We start from the raw sequence: 16309 nt of genomic DNA, 5'->3' as shown, positions 1-16309 counted from the left end.
TGGCATCACAGACTGGCGAAATTTCTACTTGCCCAACACACTACACCATGCGTTGCTACCGGAAAGAGCCCAGCAGAACTTCGATGGGGACGGCGTCTCATCACCAAGCTGGACCGTTTACACCCAGACCGAGTAGCAGCAGAGACGGATAGGCCACCATCATCATCAGCAGCAGCAGCACACAGGGTTCTCAACGTGGGGGACCTGGTCTGGGCAAGGAACTATGGGGCAGGGCATCCATGGATTCCGGGGACAGTGGTTGAGAAAACTGGACCCCTCTCTTACATCGTGGGGGTGGAGGGGGACAGACACATAAGGCGACACATTGACCAGCTCAGAGGAAGGGTCCCTGAGTGCACCACACACGCCCAACAGGATAGCCACGCCCCAGGGGAGGTCAGCCCAACCGGAAACAACTCAGAACCGGAACCAGAGGAGGAGGGCCTCCTGCAACCAGCTCTGCTCAACCCAGCACAGAGGCTTCACGAGCCAGCTGTCCAAGTCCAGGGCCAAGCCACACCCAGACGGTCCACCCGGCCCCACAGGACACCTGCCTATTTAGCGGACTATGTGTGCAAGTGACCACCCCACAGTTGCATTGTATTAACACACAGTGTATATAGTTATAATATTGTTCTATAGTTGTATGTGGTTCTTCTCTAAGGGGGGAGGGGTTTTATGTATCCAAGTCATCTGCATAGCAACAGCCACCAGGGGGCGTTGGCCTGGACGGTTTTGGCGGGAAACCTAGTTTTGGCGGGAAACCTAGAGCCAACCCCATTGGCTGGTCGCCTACCTGGCTGGGTATTTAAGGAGGCCAGGTAGCCCTTGTTCCAGCAGTACGCTACCCCCCAATAAAGAGCTGAACACGTACTCCGGCTGGCGTCTCTTCCTTGCATCGGACCCACTACATTACAGGTACAATCACCTTTCTCTCCTCCTCCCCAACCTCCTCTAACAATGACTCTTGTTTAATATTAACGGCAGATTTTTCCTCTTCTCTATTGGAATCCTCTAAGAAATCAGTTAAATCTGGTGGAGGAATGCACACAGCATTTTCTAACCTATCCCAACCTGACTGTTCTTGGAAAATAGCACTTGAACTACAATATACATTCTTGGTTCCTTTCTCCCAGAAATGGAAAGATTTATGATTTGATTCATAGCCAACAAAGATTAACTGTCTCGCACTATGGTCTCCCTTCTTTCTTAATGAGGCAGTAATATGTACCCATGCAGGAGTACCAAATGTATGCAAATAACTGAGGTCAGGTTTCCAACCATGCCATAACGTAAAAGGAATTTTACCAGTAGCTGAACTAATCACATTATTTAATACAAGATTAGCACAAATAGCTGCTTCCCCCCACAAACCATTCGGTAAAACAGAATCCTCTAGCATAGCTCTAACCATAGCTTGCAGTGTTTGGCCACGCCTCTCTACAAAAGAATTATGTTGTGGCTTGTAGGGAGCTGAACGTCTGTGCTCTATCCCTACAGACACTAACAAATCAGTGAATTCTTTGTTAGTAAACTCAGTTCCATTATCTGTGATAATACATTTCACTTTTAATTGTCTTTCTTTCAGCGAACCTAAGCCAATTAGAAAATTTTTGTACAGTTTCTGCTTTAGATTTTAGGAGGTAACAAAAACCATATCTGCTGTAATGATCTAGTATGCTTAATATGTAACAAGCCCCTCCTAAACGTGGTTTCATTGGACCAATTATATCAGCAAAAACCAATTCTAATGGAGCATTAGTCTTAAAGCCACCTAGCCTATTGGCTGGTGTTGCCTTGCTCTTTTCTCTACTGCAAACGTTGCATTGTAGATATTTTTGACAAGCTTTCACTTTTATTCCTGTAGATAATTCTATTGTTTTCCTAAGAGCATTATAGTTTATATGACCCAACCTTCGATGCAATAAATGAATGCAGTTATCATGTGGTTTTTGGTTAACACATGTATTGGCCATCATTATAGGATTGCAGTGTAGAACGAACAAACCATCTTTCAACTTAGCTACAGCCTTCACATCATTCTTTTCAATAAGACATTCCTCCCCTAGGAAAGTCACTTTGAACCCTGCTTTAACTAAAGCTTTAACAGATAGTAAATTATCATTAATTTTTGGAACATAAAGCATATCTAAATTTTGCTTAATAAAAGAACAATAAACCTTACCCTCACCAGAGGCTTTTATTTTCCACCCATTAGCCATAGTTATGTACCTGTTACTATAAGCTATCTTTTCAAAACGTTCTTTTGAATTAGTGATGCATTGGGTAGCCCCACTATCAATTACCCATAAATTGTGATTACTGGTTGTTGCTGCATCAGACACAGCTACATTAACCACTTTCTTTCCCTTCCTATGGCTTTCGTTCTTCTGCTTGTTTCCTTTCTTACAGAACTTTGCTATATGTCCTTTCGCCCCACAGTTATAGCACTTCTTTGTCGTGTAAGCAGCTCCTTTTCCTGTGGTAGTGGCTCTCTCAGCTGATCTCTTTCAATACGTCTTCTGTACTCCTCCAGTAGTCTTCCAATTATTGAAGATAAAGTTAGTTCATCTTTAGAAAGAACTTCAAGCGACGAAACAAACGCATCGTAGCTGTCATCTAACGATGACAAAATGATGTAGACCTGATGTAACTCAGAAAAAATGAGCTCCTTCTCATGAAGCTCCAAAAGGGTTGACTTCATAAAGTCTAGGTGAGCTAGCATGTCACCATTCTTTTCCAGACGAGCCCTAAACAGCTTCCTTGTGAGATGTATGTGTGCACCCACACTGTCACGAACATTCCGCAACGTGGTCCAACAACGAGCAGCAGACTCTTCTCCACGTACATGGACAAGCTGTTGGTCACCTAGCGTTAGCCCAATTAAGCACAAAGCTTTTTCATTGTCTCTATGAAAAGCTGCAATTTTCTTCTCGTCATCCTCGTCATCTGGATTGTTAACTACGCCCCATAGACCTTCTCTTCGCAACAGCAAACTACATTGCGTAGACCAGGATACGTAGTTTGACCCATTAAGCCGAGTTATACAAAACGGATTAAATATCCCTTGTGCCATTGTCTGGTAAACTCACTGGGCCCATAACCAGTGTTAATAAGAAACAAAATTAGAATGTGCAGAATGCCTTATACAAGGCTTGCAATGCACAAAGGAAAGTGTACTGGGACCTTTAAGAAGCAAACAGTAAAAGGCAAACTAACTTGAGTTTTATCATAACAATATTTTTACTCAGACAATATAACACAAAACAAAAAAACACAATTACATATAGTCCAGTTTTCAATCCAAGGTCAGTAATGAAGAATCACCGTTGAATAACAGTTCAGGAGTAAACAAAGTCCAAGTCAAAAATCCTTACCAGTTAAAAGTCAAATATCAATACACACAGTAACAAGTCAGTCAGAGAAAAAAACACTAGAGAGAGAGCAAGTCTAACATCTGAAATTCATTTATGCTGAATAGAATTAGTCACACCCTTCGGCCATTTCTCTTCTTAAAGGTACACAACCATATTATATGTATTTCACCCAAACCAGGTTAGGACTTTAATTTTTCAGAAAAAACTGAAAAGATCATAATAACTTTGGAGAGACATCTTGTGGCCAAACCTGATATCGCAATCTGTTATTGTGCCAAAGAGACCTGGCTGTCAGCCCAGAAAAAAGATCAGACACCTGTAACCTTCAGAAACTCAGCTGTGCTTTTTATTTAGTGGATTTTTGAATGTAAAGCCTTTTAGTTTAAATATACTATTATGGAAGAAGATCAGGAATGGATTTCCCTCACAGAAGAAGAGCAAGATCAAACTCTTTGTTGAAAGAGATTATTCAAAACTTACTCAAAGCTGGTGATGAAATAAGAAGCTACAGGAAAAAAGCCAGAAGACAGCCCAGACATGCAAAAGCAAACTATGACTATAATTACAGAATCATCTATTCAGGATACTACAGAAAAAATGGAACAATTAAATATCAAGACAGAAGACTCAACTGCTCAACAAATACATACAATGGAAAATACAGAAAGGAAACTGACAAAAGGGAAAGAGGTAAAGATTTCCTATATAAAACAGAAGGAGCCTGAGGATATAAAAGGAAAACAGATGGAAGAGAAGATAAACAGGTCAAGACAAATAGGTCGAAATGGAAAACCAAGGAGAAGACCTGCTGGATCGGCTAGTCCTCTTAACAAAATGGCAACTGGATGGCTTTCTTAATGCCAAATAATAGATACAACAATCCAAGAAGATCTGCTGGATGACCCAAAAGCAAGGACATGGAAGATCATTTGGCAAAGAAAGAAAGCCAGAATAAGACTGGAAAAGAATGGGGTTTTATTTATAGATGAGATTTAAAATGGAATATACTTAAATAGATAAGATGGGTATTATGAGAACTTAAAATAGAATATACTTAAGCAGACAAGATGTGTAATTTGAATACAAGTTATTGTTATGGTTTGAGATAAAGAAAACTTTGATTAAGTAAAACTTAGAAGTATAAATACTAACAATTAAATTTGAATATTGATCTGTGTATAAAGGTCCTGTAAAGGTGATTAAGACACATATAAGCTAATACCTTATTGATGAAAAAATAAATATGTTTTTATGTCTTAAAATAGAATATACTTAAATGGATAAGATGTGTACTTTGAATATAAGATGCTATTATGAGTTGAGACAAAGAAAATTTTGGTTATGTAAAAGAAGCTAAAATATTAACAGGTTAACTAGAATATTGATTTGTGCATAAGGATTATGTAAAGATTAAGATATATGTAAGTTAAAACTTTATTGATGAAAGTAATAAATATGTCTATGTAGTAGTAAGGAAAAAAATAGTTTTAAATATGAGATAGTTATAAAGAGGAAGTGAGAGGAAGTATTAAATGTGGAAATAAAAGAAATTTTGGTTATTTAAGATCTTAAAATACTTGAGAATTATTAGAAAATAAGAATATTATATTGCATTACTAACTTGTTGATGCAGATGGTAAGAACTTATATAGATAAGATGTGCATCCTGAATATCAAACTTTGGGAGGAATTGTGATAAAGGAGTTGGGGTCATTTAAAATTTGGAAATGATAATTATTAAATGTTAAATTTAAATATTAATGGCAAATTAAAAATGAGAACGCCTTCATGGATTACTGTCTTGTCGTGGCGAAGGGGCTTGCTTAATTCAATGAAGCTATGAGCTATGCCGTGCAGGGCCACCCAAGATGGAAAGGTCATAGCAGAGAGTTCTGACAAAATGTGATCCACTGGAGAAGGAAATGGCAACCCACTCCAGTATCTTTGCCATGAAAACCCTATGGACAGTACCAAAAGGCAAAACGATATGACGCTGGAAGATGAGCCCCTCAGGTCGGAAGGCGTCCAATATGCTACTGGGGAAGAGCAGAGGGCTAGTACTAGTAGCAGGGCTTTTTTTCTCATAGAACACTCAGAACGGAGTTCCGGCACCTTTTTTGGATGGAACCTTGTAGGGTAGGCAAGGTGGGTTGTATGATATGTGTGAGTTCCGGCACCTTTTTCTTTAAAAAAAAAGCACTGACTAGTAGCACCAGAAAGAATGAAGCGTCTAGGCCAAAGCTGAAAGGACGCTCAGCTGTGGATGTGTCTGGTGGTGAAAGGAAAGTCCGATGCTGTAAAGATTTTTTCTCCATAGGAACCTGGAATATAAGATCCATGAATCAAGGAAAGCTGGACGTGGTCAAAAAAGAGATGACAAGACTGAACATCGACATCTTAGGTATCAGCGAACTAAAATGGACAGGAATGGGTGAATTTAATTCAGATGACCATCAGGTATACTACTGCGGGCAAGAATCCCTCAGAAGAAATGGAGTAGCCTTCATAGTCAATAAAAGAGTAGGAAAAGCAATACTGGGATACAATCCTCAAAATGACAGAATGATCTCAGTTCGAATCCAAGGCAAACCATTCAATATCACAGTAGTCCACGTCTATGCCCCAACGACCGGTGCTGAAGAGGATGAAATTGACCGGTTCTATGAAGCCCTACAGCACCTTGTAGAACTAACACCAAAAAATGATGTCCTTATCATCATGGGTGATTGGAATGCTAAAGTAGGAAGCCAAAAGATAACCGGAATAACAGGCAAGTTTGGCCTTGGAGTACAAAATGAAGCAGGTCACAGGCTGATAGAATTTTGTCATACGCACTTTTGTTGACAGGGTGATGTCTCTGCTTTTTAGTGTGCTGTCTAGATTTGCCATGGCTTTCCTCCCAAGGAGCAAGCGTCTTTTAATTTCTTGGCTACAGCCCCCATCTGCAGTGATCTTGGAGCCCAGGAAAATAAAATCTGTCACTACCTCCATTTCTTTCCCATCTATTTGCCAGGAATTGAGAGGGCCGGATGCCATGATCTTGGTTTTCTTAATGTTAAGTTTCAACCCAACTTTTGCACTCTCCTTCTTCACCCGCAACAAGAGGCTCTTTAGTTCTTCTTCACTTTCTGCCATTAGAGTGGTATCATCTGCATATCTTAGGTTTTTGATATTTCTTCCGGCAATCTTAATTCCAACTTTTGATTCCTCTAACCCTGCCTTTCTCATGATGTGCTCTGCATATACGTTAAATAGGCAGGGCGACAGTATACAGCCTTGCTGGACTCCTTTCCCAATTTTGAACCAATCAGTGGTTCCGTGTCCAGTTCTCACTGTTGCTTCTTGGCCCACATATAGGTTTCTCAAGAGACAAATAAGATGGTCTGGTACACCCATTTCTTTAAGAACTTGCCACAGTTTGTTATGATCCACACAATCAAAGGCTTTAGCATAGTCAATGAAGCAGAAGTAGATGTTTTTCTGGAACTCCCTAGCTTTCTCCATGATCCAACGTATGTTGGCAATTTGATCTCTAGTTCCTCTGCCTCGTCGAAATCCTGCCTGTACTTCTGGTAGTTCTCGATCCACATACTGCTGGAGTCTAGCTTGTAGGATTTTAAGCATAACTTTACTAGCATGAGAAATGAGTGCAATAGTGTGATAGTGTGAACATTCTTTGGCACTGCCTTTCTTTGGAATTGGAATGTAAACTGATCTTTTCCAATCCTGTGGCCACTGTTGAGTTTTCCAAATTTGCTGGCAAATTGAGTGTAGCACTTTTACTGCATCGTCTTTTAAGATTTTGAATAGCTCAGCTGGAATACTGTCACCTCCACTAGCTTTGTTGTTGCTCAGCTTTTCTAAGGCCCACTTCACTTCACATTCTAGGATGTCTGGCTCAAGGTCAGTGACCACCTCATTGTGATTATCAGGGACGTTAAGCTCATTCTTGTATAGTTCTTCTGTGTAATTTTGCCACCTCTTCTTAATCTCTTCTGCCTCTGTTAGGTCCCTGCCGTTTTGGTCCTTTATCATGCCCATTTTTGCGTTAAACGTTCCCTTCATCTCTCCAATTTTCTTGAAAAGATCTCTGGTCCTCCCTATTCTATTGTTTTCTTCTATTTCTTTGCATTGTTCATTTAAGAAGGCATTCTTATCTCTTCTAGCTATTCTTTGGAATTCTGCATTTAATTGGGCATATCTTTCTTTTTCTCCCTTGCCTTTCGCTTCCCTCCTTTCCTCAGCTATTTGCAAAGCTTCCTCAGACAGCCATTTTGCTTTCTTGCATTTCTTTTTCTTTGGGATGATTTTGGTTGCTACCTGTTGTACAATGTTGCGAACCTCTGTCCATAGTTCTTCAGGCACTCTATCAAATCTAATTCCTTAAATCTATTTGTCACCTCTACTGTATATTCAACAGGGATATGATTTAATTCATACCTGAGTGGCCTAGTGCTTTTCCCTACTTTCTTCAGTTTAAGCCTAAACTTTGCAATGAGAAGCTCATGGTCTGAGCCACAGTCAGCTCCTGGTCTTGTTTTTACTGACTGTATAGAGCTTCTCCATCTTTGGCTGCAGAGCACATAGTCAATCTGATTTCTGTGTTGACCGTCTGGTGATGTCCATGTGTAGAGCCGTCTCTTAGATTGTTGGAAAAGAGTGTTTGCTATGACCATCGTATTCTCTTGACAAAATTCTATAAACCTGTGCACTGCTTCATTTTGTACTCCAAGGCCAAACTTGCCTGTTATTCTGGTTATCTTTTGGCTTCCTACTTTAGCATTCCAATCCCCCATGATGATAAGAACATCATTTTTTGGTGTTAGTTCTATAAGGTGCTGTAGGGCTTCATAGAACCGGTCAATTTCATCCTCTTCAGCACCGGTCGTTGGGGCATAGACGTGGACTACTGTGATATTGAATGGTTTGCCTTGGATTCGAACTGAGATCATTCTGTCATTTTGGGGATTGTATCCCAGTATTGCTTTTCCTACTCTTTTATTGACTATGAAGGCTACTCCATTTCTTCTGAGGGATTCTTGCCCGCAGTAGTATACCTGATGGTCATCTGAATTAAATTCACCCATTCCTGTCCATTTTAGTTCGCTGATACCTAAGATGTCGATGTTCAGTCTTGTCATCTCTTTTTTGACCACGTCCAGCTTGCCTTGATTCATGGATCTTACATTCCAGGTTCCTATGGAGAAAAAAATCTTTACAGCATCGGACTTTCCTTTCACCACCAGACACATCCACAGCTGAGCGTCCTTTCGGCTTTGGCCCAGTCGCTTCATTCTTTCTGGCGCTACTAGTACTAGCCTTCTGCTCTTCCCCAGTAGCATATTGGACGCCTTCCGACCTGAGGGGCTCATCTTCCAGCATCATATCGTTTTGCCTTTTGGTACTGTCCATAGGTTTTTCATGGCAAAGATACTGGAGTGGGTTGCCATTTCCTTCTCCAGTGGATCACGTTTTGTCAGAACTCTCTGCTATGACCTTTCCATCTTGGGTGGCCCTGCACGGCATAGCTCATAGCTTCATTGAATTATGCAAGCCCCTTCGCCACGACAAGGCAGTAATCCATGAAGGGGCTCAGATATTTAATTCCCTCCAAAGTCATTCTTGACCATTCTCTTGAATCTATGCCACTTTTTTTCTAAATTCTCAACAACATTAAAATATTGTTTTATTGAATTGCAGCAGGGCTTGTCTTGCTTTAGGTTTGAACCTTCTCAAGTTAGAAGTCCTCAAGGCTGGGGTGAGCCACAGTATGGAGTCACTTGTCTCTCTTGTCCCTCTCTTGAGTTATCCCACATTGAATTGTTCTGTGGCAAGTTGTACCATGGCGAGATGGCCAGGGCAAGATGGCTGGGGCAAGTTGTCCCATTCTGAGGATAGAGATGTGCTATCATGAACCTCTTCATTAGCAGATTACAAAGTATGACCTGAACTCTGTTAGCCTACATCTTCACCCTGATTCACTTTCTGTTATGGGAGATAACTTTTATGGTGGCTCAGTGAGCTGGAAAACTCAATGCCTTATGAAGAAACATCTATGGAGATTCTTATGAAAAAACTATTCTGTACTTTTCATAGGAGCAAAGTACTCATGTCCCAGATATTTAATTCCTTCCAAAGTCATTCTTGACCATTCTCTCGAATCCCCATGCCACCTTTTTTCTAACCCCTCAACACCATTGAAAATATTGTTTTATTCTATGGATTTTCATTGTGTTCTCACTAAAGAGCATGATGCCTACCACTCCCCTAAGTTTGGCCAAACTGCCATGCCCGTTTCTGATCTGCTTCCCATATTGGAGTTAGGCTGAGCAACCATATAAGGTCAGCACTGTATGTTCATCCAACACTATAGGCTAGACGTTTGCTTCCAGAAAGATACTGCTCTCTCTTCAGTCAACTTATGATGACTAGATCATTCCTCAGGTAAGGCGCTTTAACAAGCTTCACTCATTTATATGAATTATTAAGACCACAAAGAAAAAGAACTGGTTATTTTCCTGTAATGCAGTTATTTCAATGGTAATCTGCCCTTATGTAATCTGCCTTTCTTCTCTGCATGGCTTCATTTTTCCTTTAGGTATGTGGTATTGGTCTTAAGAACTAATTACTCACAGCCGTGCCTAGCTATGTCGTACACATAAAGAGCAGCATTCCCACTAAACTATTTTGTGAGCTCTAAAAGACTCCAAACAGGTCTCTCTATAAAAAGCATGTAACCTATGTGTGTGAATTTGTAGTTAAGTATTCGAAGAATTGTAATTAAAATAATTAGTTTATTTTCATGAATCTTTCGAATCTCCTATCATTTACTCATTTATTGTTCCTTGATCCTCATTTTGTTCCTCTTTTGTACACCCCTTATCAGTCCTCTATTATTCAAGCTAATCTTCGGAGCCCCAGAGTCTGCATACTTTTGGAATTTGCCATATTCTTACTTTACTTTTGCTTACTTTACTTTTGCTTACTTTTGCTTACTTTACTTTGCTGGGTGTAGCATCTTTTCAATAAGTCATCATAATACATATGCTTGTGTACTTTTTTTTAAATCACACAGGGATGGGAACATTAAAGTTAGATTTTGTTGGAGAACTGAATGACAAAATGAAAGGATTTTATCGAAGTAAATACATCACCCCTTCTGGAGATATGCGGTTTGCTGCTGTTACCCAATTTGAGGTATGAAATCCTTTGATTTGTAAATTACCTGGCCTGTTAATATTAATTGGATATAGCAACCTGGGTTTCTTAAAAATTCTCTTCAATTTTACAGTTCTGCTTCTGATTTTCTTTTTTACAAAGCTAAAAATATGCTTTTCCCCTTTTGATTGTTTATGTATACAGGTGAAACTCGAAAAATTAGAATATCGTGCAAAAGTTCATTTATTTCAGTAATGCAACTTAAAAGGGGAAACTAATATATGAGATTGACTCATTACATGCAAAGCAAGATAGTTCAAGCCGTGATTTGTCATAATTGTGATGATTATGGCATACAGCTCATGAAAACCCCAAATCCACAATCTCAGAAAATTACAATATTACATGCAATCAATAAAACAAGGACTTCCGGTGGCGACGCGACGCTGAAGACAGCCATCTCCTGGCTGTCCGCTCCACGGCTTTGTTTGAACTGCTGAAAACAGCGCCGATCAGCTGTTTTAGTGGTTCGGAAGCCCCCTCCTCGGGAGAAGAGGAGGGGGTGAGGCCCCAGGTAGGGGTTGAGCTCTCCGGGGCCGCCTGAGCTTTTAGATCGGGCGGCTGAAGGATCGAGCCCCCCCGAAGCCTGGGTTTGCTCCGGGCTGCGCAGCGCTTCTGCTCCGTGCTTTTGGGAGCAGAAACAAGCGTTAGCAACCACCCCTGCCAGAAGGAAAGACTTTCAAGTGTGAAGAGGCAGGCAGAGCGGTACAGGAGGTCAAGGTGAAGTGGATTTTTGTTCTCTAGTTCAATGGACTTTATGGATTTTAAAAGTGAAAGTGCGTAGCAAGTGAAAGTGGGGGAAGATGGCGACTAAAACTTCTAAAGTTCTCCGGAGTGCGGGGGCTTCCCCGGTGCAACAGTCCTCGCTGCAAGCCTTACTTCCTCCTGCACCTGCTCCGGCACTGACGGTTAAGGATTTACAGGATGCTTTGGAAAAGCACTCACAACAAATATCAGATATTATAGATGGAAAGATGGAAAAGCTAGAGGAGAAGATGGAGGAGAAGATGGAAGAGAAGTTTACAGCAATGAGGGCAGACATCTTGCCTGCACTTGAAGGTGTGGCTGTATGTATTCAATGCTTGGATGAAAAAATGGAGGATCTTAGCCAAAAGAATTCCAGACTAGAAGCAAAAGTTTTAGAGAACGAAAATATGATGGATAAAATGGATGGAGACTTGACTCTGTTCCAGTACCACCAGATGGAGTTTGCTATCAGAATCAGAGGCTTAAAAGAGAATCCTAAAGAAGATTTAAAGCAGATAGTCTCTGAGGCTTTGGAAGTGGTACTGGGACAGCCAGCAGCTGAAATTGAGGGACGTATAGACAAAATCTTTCATGTGAATTCATGGATTGCAAGGTAGAGGAAGCTACCTAGAGATGTGGTGGTTTATTTTACAAAGAGAGCAATCAGGAATGAAGTTATCCAAGTTTCTTATGATACTAAGCTTGTGGTTGCTGAGCAAGAAGTTTTGGTTTTAAAAGAGATTCCTCCAAGAATTTTAAGGAGAAGGAAAGATTTTGCTTTTCTGGCACAGGAACTTAAGAAACGCGACATCAAGTTCAGATGGGAGATACCAGTGGGCATGGTGGTGATGCATGAAGGTACAAGACACCGTTTGGTCACAGTGATCCAGGCACGTGATTTTTATAGCAAAGTTTTAAAAGCAACCCCTCTACCACTTTTGGAATCTGCAAAGAAAAATGGCGAGGGAAAGCCTCAAGATGCTGAAGGAACACAGACAGATGAGAAAGTTACTGGAGGGGATCAAATTACAGTTTCATCGGAAGACGCTAGAGAGCAGAGGATGACGCATGCCGCCTCGAGACGAGTGAGACAAGAGCAAGAGCAAGACCAGCAGAAAGTTATGGAACCTTCAAAGCGTACCTATAGCGAAGCTGTGGGAGGGGCGCGGCCTAAGGAAGTTAAGGGGATCCTGGCAGGCGTGCTCCAGAAGCTTCGGGACGCCAAGGATGGCGACTAAGTTCCTAACTTGGAATGTCAATGGTTTAAACTCACCACAGAAGAGAAAGAAAGTTTTTCAATACTTAAAACAATTTAAGACTGATGTTATTTGCTTGCAAGAAACACATATTAGGGTTATGGACCAAAAGTACCTGTTGAACTTAAGGTTGGGTACGCAATATATTGCTTCTGCAATGAATAAGAAAAATGGAGTGGTTATTTATGTCAAGAATACTCTGACAGCGGAACTAATAGAAGCAGATAAACAAGGAAGATATCTTATGATAGATCTGCTGTTAGAAGGCAAAAAAACGCTTTTGGTTGGACTGTATGCTCCTAATCAACAACAAGCTGACTTTTATAGATCACTACATAGTAAGATTACCCAGATGGATTATAAATCTTTTATTTTTATGGGAGATTGGAATGGTGTCTTGGACGTACAACTGGATAAGTGTGGTTCTTTTAAACATGCCCCGAGCCATGCTAGATTGCCTAAATCTTTTTTTGAAATGAAGGATGATCTGGAATTGCGAGACATCTGGAGAGAAACACATCTACATGAAAAGGATTATACTTTTTTTTCTGATAGACACCAATCTTTTTCCAGGATTGATTTTATATTACTGACTAATGATTTTTTTTCTAGGATTAAGAATATAAAGATTTGTCCAAGAGCTATATCTGACCATAGTCCAGTCTGGTTAGAGATTAATAAGGATAATAGAGATAGGCGCTCTTGGCGCTTAAATGAGAACTTGTTTAGAAATCAGAGTAATGTGGAAGAATGTAAAAAACAGATGAAGGACTTTTTTGAAATTAATATGAACAAGGATACTTCTATGGACATGGTTTGGGATGCTAGTAAAGCTTATATGAGAGGGGTGTTAATATATATGAATAATAAATACAGACGTAACTTGGAAGTCAGGAGGAAAGAATTGGAGAATGAAATTAGGGAAAAAGAAAAGGCCCTAATTTTGAATCCATCGGATGTGAAGATCAAAGAGGTTATTAATTTGTTAAGAGGACAATTTGATAAGTTGATGGCTGATCAGGTGGCAACCAACTTACGGTTTGCTAGGCATAACACTTTTTGCAATGCCAATAAACCAGGTAGATGGTTAGCCTACAGGTTAAGGAAAAAGCAAAGGGCTTCTAACATAGATAAAATAGAACATAAAGGCAAGGTTGTGTATCAACAGGATCTTATTAAGGAAGCCTTTGTGGACTTTTATTCCAAATTATATGCTAAAGATAAGATTAATGAAACAGACATTGACGTATATCTGAAGAATGCCAACATCCCGGTTCTTACACAAGAACAAAAGGAAGAGATTAATCAATTGATAACAGAAGAAGAAATTCTTTTAGCAATTAAGCAACTGAAGGTGGATAAAGCGCCAGGTACGGATGGACTGACTGCGGTCTATTACAAAAATCTACAATCGGAGGTGATAAAGCCATTAAGGGAATTGTTTCAGACAATTCAAAGGGGAGGAAGGGTGCCTCCGTCTTGGAGAACTGCTTTTATTTCCCTGATCCCGAAGGAAGATCAGGATGTTACTCAAGTAAGAAATTACAGACCAATATCACTTTTGAGTACGGACTACAAGATATTTGCTAAGGTTTTAGCTAATAGATTGATGAGGGTTTTGCAACAGATGATTCATGGGGACCAAACTGGGTTTATTAGTGGTAGACAAATGAAAAATAATGTGAGGCATATAGTTGACTTGGTGGAGTTTTTGGAAAGGAACAACCAGATCCCTGCGGCGTTGATCTTTTTAGATGCTGAAAAAGCTTTTGATCAATTGGATTGGCAATTTTTGATGAAAGTTTTAGATAAAATGAATTTTGGGGATAAATTTTTACAACCAATTAGGGCATTATATCAAAAACAAACTGCCCGAATAATAGTAAATAATAGTTTGACTGAAGTATGCAATATTGAAAAGGGCACAAGACAAGGGTGTCCGTTATCACCTTTATTATTTGTATTAACATTGGAGATATTATTGATTAAAATACGGAATTCGGAAAAAAATAAGGGTATTCAAATTAGAGATCAGGATTATAGACTGAGGGCGTTTGCAGATGATCTGGTTGTTACGGTGACCCAGCCAGAAAATTCTGTTGTGGACCTGATGGAGATAATAATGCAATATGGGAAGGTTTCTGGATTTAAGGTTAATGTACAAAAAACTAAAATATTAGCCAAAAATATGACAGCATCGCAAAAGGCCCTTTTAGAAGGGTTAACTGGATTCGAGATTGTTAAAAGGGTTAAATATTTGGGGGTGTATTTGTCACCCTCAAATGCAAAGTTATATAAAAATAATTATGAAAAGCTATGGGGAAAAATTCAAAAAGAATTGGAGAGTTGGGAAAAATTGCAATTGTCTTTACTGGGAAGAATTGCAGCAGTGAAAATGAATGTCCTGCCTAAATTTCTATTTTTATTTCAAATGATACCGATTCTTAAAAAAGATTCAAATTTGGAGGAATGGCAACGGGGTATCAATAAATTTGTATGGGCAGGGAAAAGGCCACGAGTTAAACTTAAGATTATGCAGGATACGCGTAAAAGAGGTGGTCTTAAAATGCCCAACTTTAAATTATATTATGAAGCTGCTGCGTTGTCAGGGATAAGTGATTGGATTAATTTGACACAAGGGAGATTATTAAATCTTGAGGGCCACGACTTGTTATTTGGCTGGCATGCATATTTACTGTATGATAAGAAGGTAGATAATGTGTTTAAAGTGCATATTTTAAGACAGGCATTGCTGAGAGTTTGGAAAAAGTATAGACATAAGTTAGACTACAAGATACCGTTGTGGGCAATTCCGAAACATGCAATAGAAAACATAAATGTTGGCTTCAAACATGATGTGACTACGTACAAGGAGATCTTAAGTTTGGAGAGGAACGTATGGTGTTTGAAGCCGTATAATCTTTTACGAGATGAGAAGATTGTTCAAACTTGGTTTCAATATGGTCAATTACGGGCCAGGTGGAAAGAAGACCAGAAAATTGGTTTCTCAATGACTGGTGAAAATTTGGTAAAGCAAATTAGAAAACAGGGTCAAGCACATATCAAACGGATATATCTTGCATTGATAGAAATTGACTCAGAAACAGAACTTGTTAAAGATTGTATGATAAAGTGGGCTCAGAATATTCAAGAAGTTATCACAATGGACACTTGGGAAAAGATATGGGTGAGGAACGTAAAATTTACACAAGAAAACTTAAGAGAAAACTTTTAGAAAATGTTTTATACGTGGCATTTAGATCCTAAAAAGCTTGCAAGTATGTATCCGAACTATCAACCTAAATGTTGGAGATGTGGTGGCGAAGATGCAACGTATTTTCATATATGGTGGACCTGTAAAAAGGTTAAGGCTTTTTGGATTAAAATCTGGTGGAATATGCAGAAGATTTTTAAGCAAAGGATAAAGTTTTGTCCGCAATTGTTCTTATTGGGCATAATTACAGATACTACTGTTGTGGACACCAAGTTGATGTTGAATTTAATTACAGCAGCAAGACTTTTAGTAGGTCAATATTGGAAGAAGGAGGAACTCCCGACTATAGAAGAATGGACTCTTAAAGTTTCTGACCTGGCGGAAATGGCAAAGATTTCGGCTTATTTGAAAGATCATTCGCAACAACGTTATATTATGGAGTGGAAAAAGTGGATTGATTATATCCAGAACAAATATGGGACTAAAAAGTTTCACTT

Source organism: Vipera berus, assembly GCF_964194415.1.
Source record: "Vipera berus genome assembly, chromosome: W".
In the NCBI taxonomy this organism is placed as follows: domain Eukaryota; kingdom Metazoa; phylum Chordata; class Lepidosauria; order Squamata; family Viperidae; genus Vipera; species Vipera berus.
Note: the sequence above shows the minus strand (reverse complement) of the source record.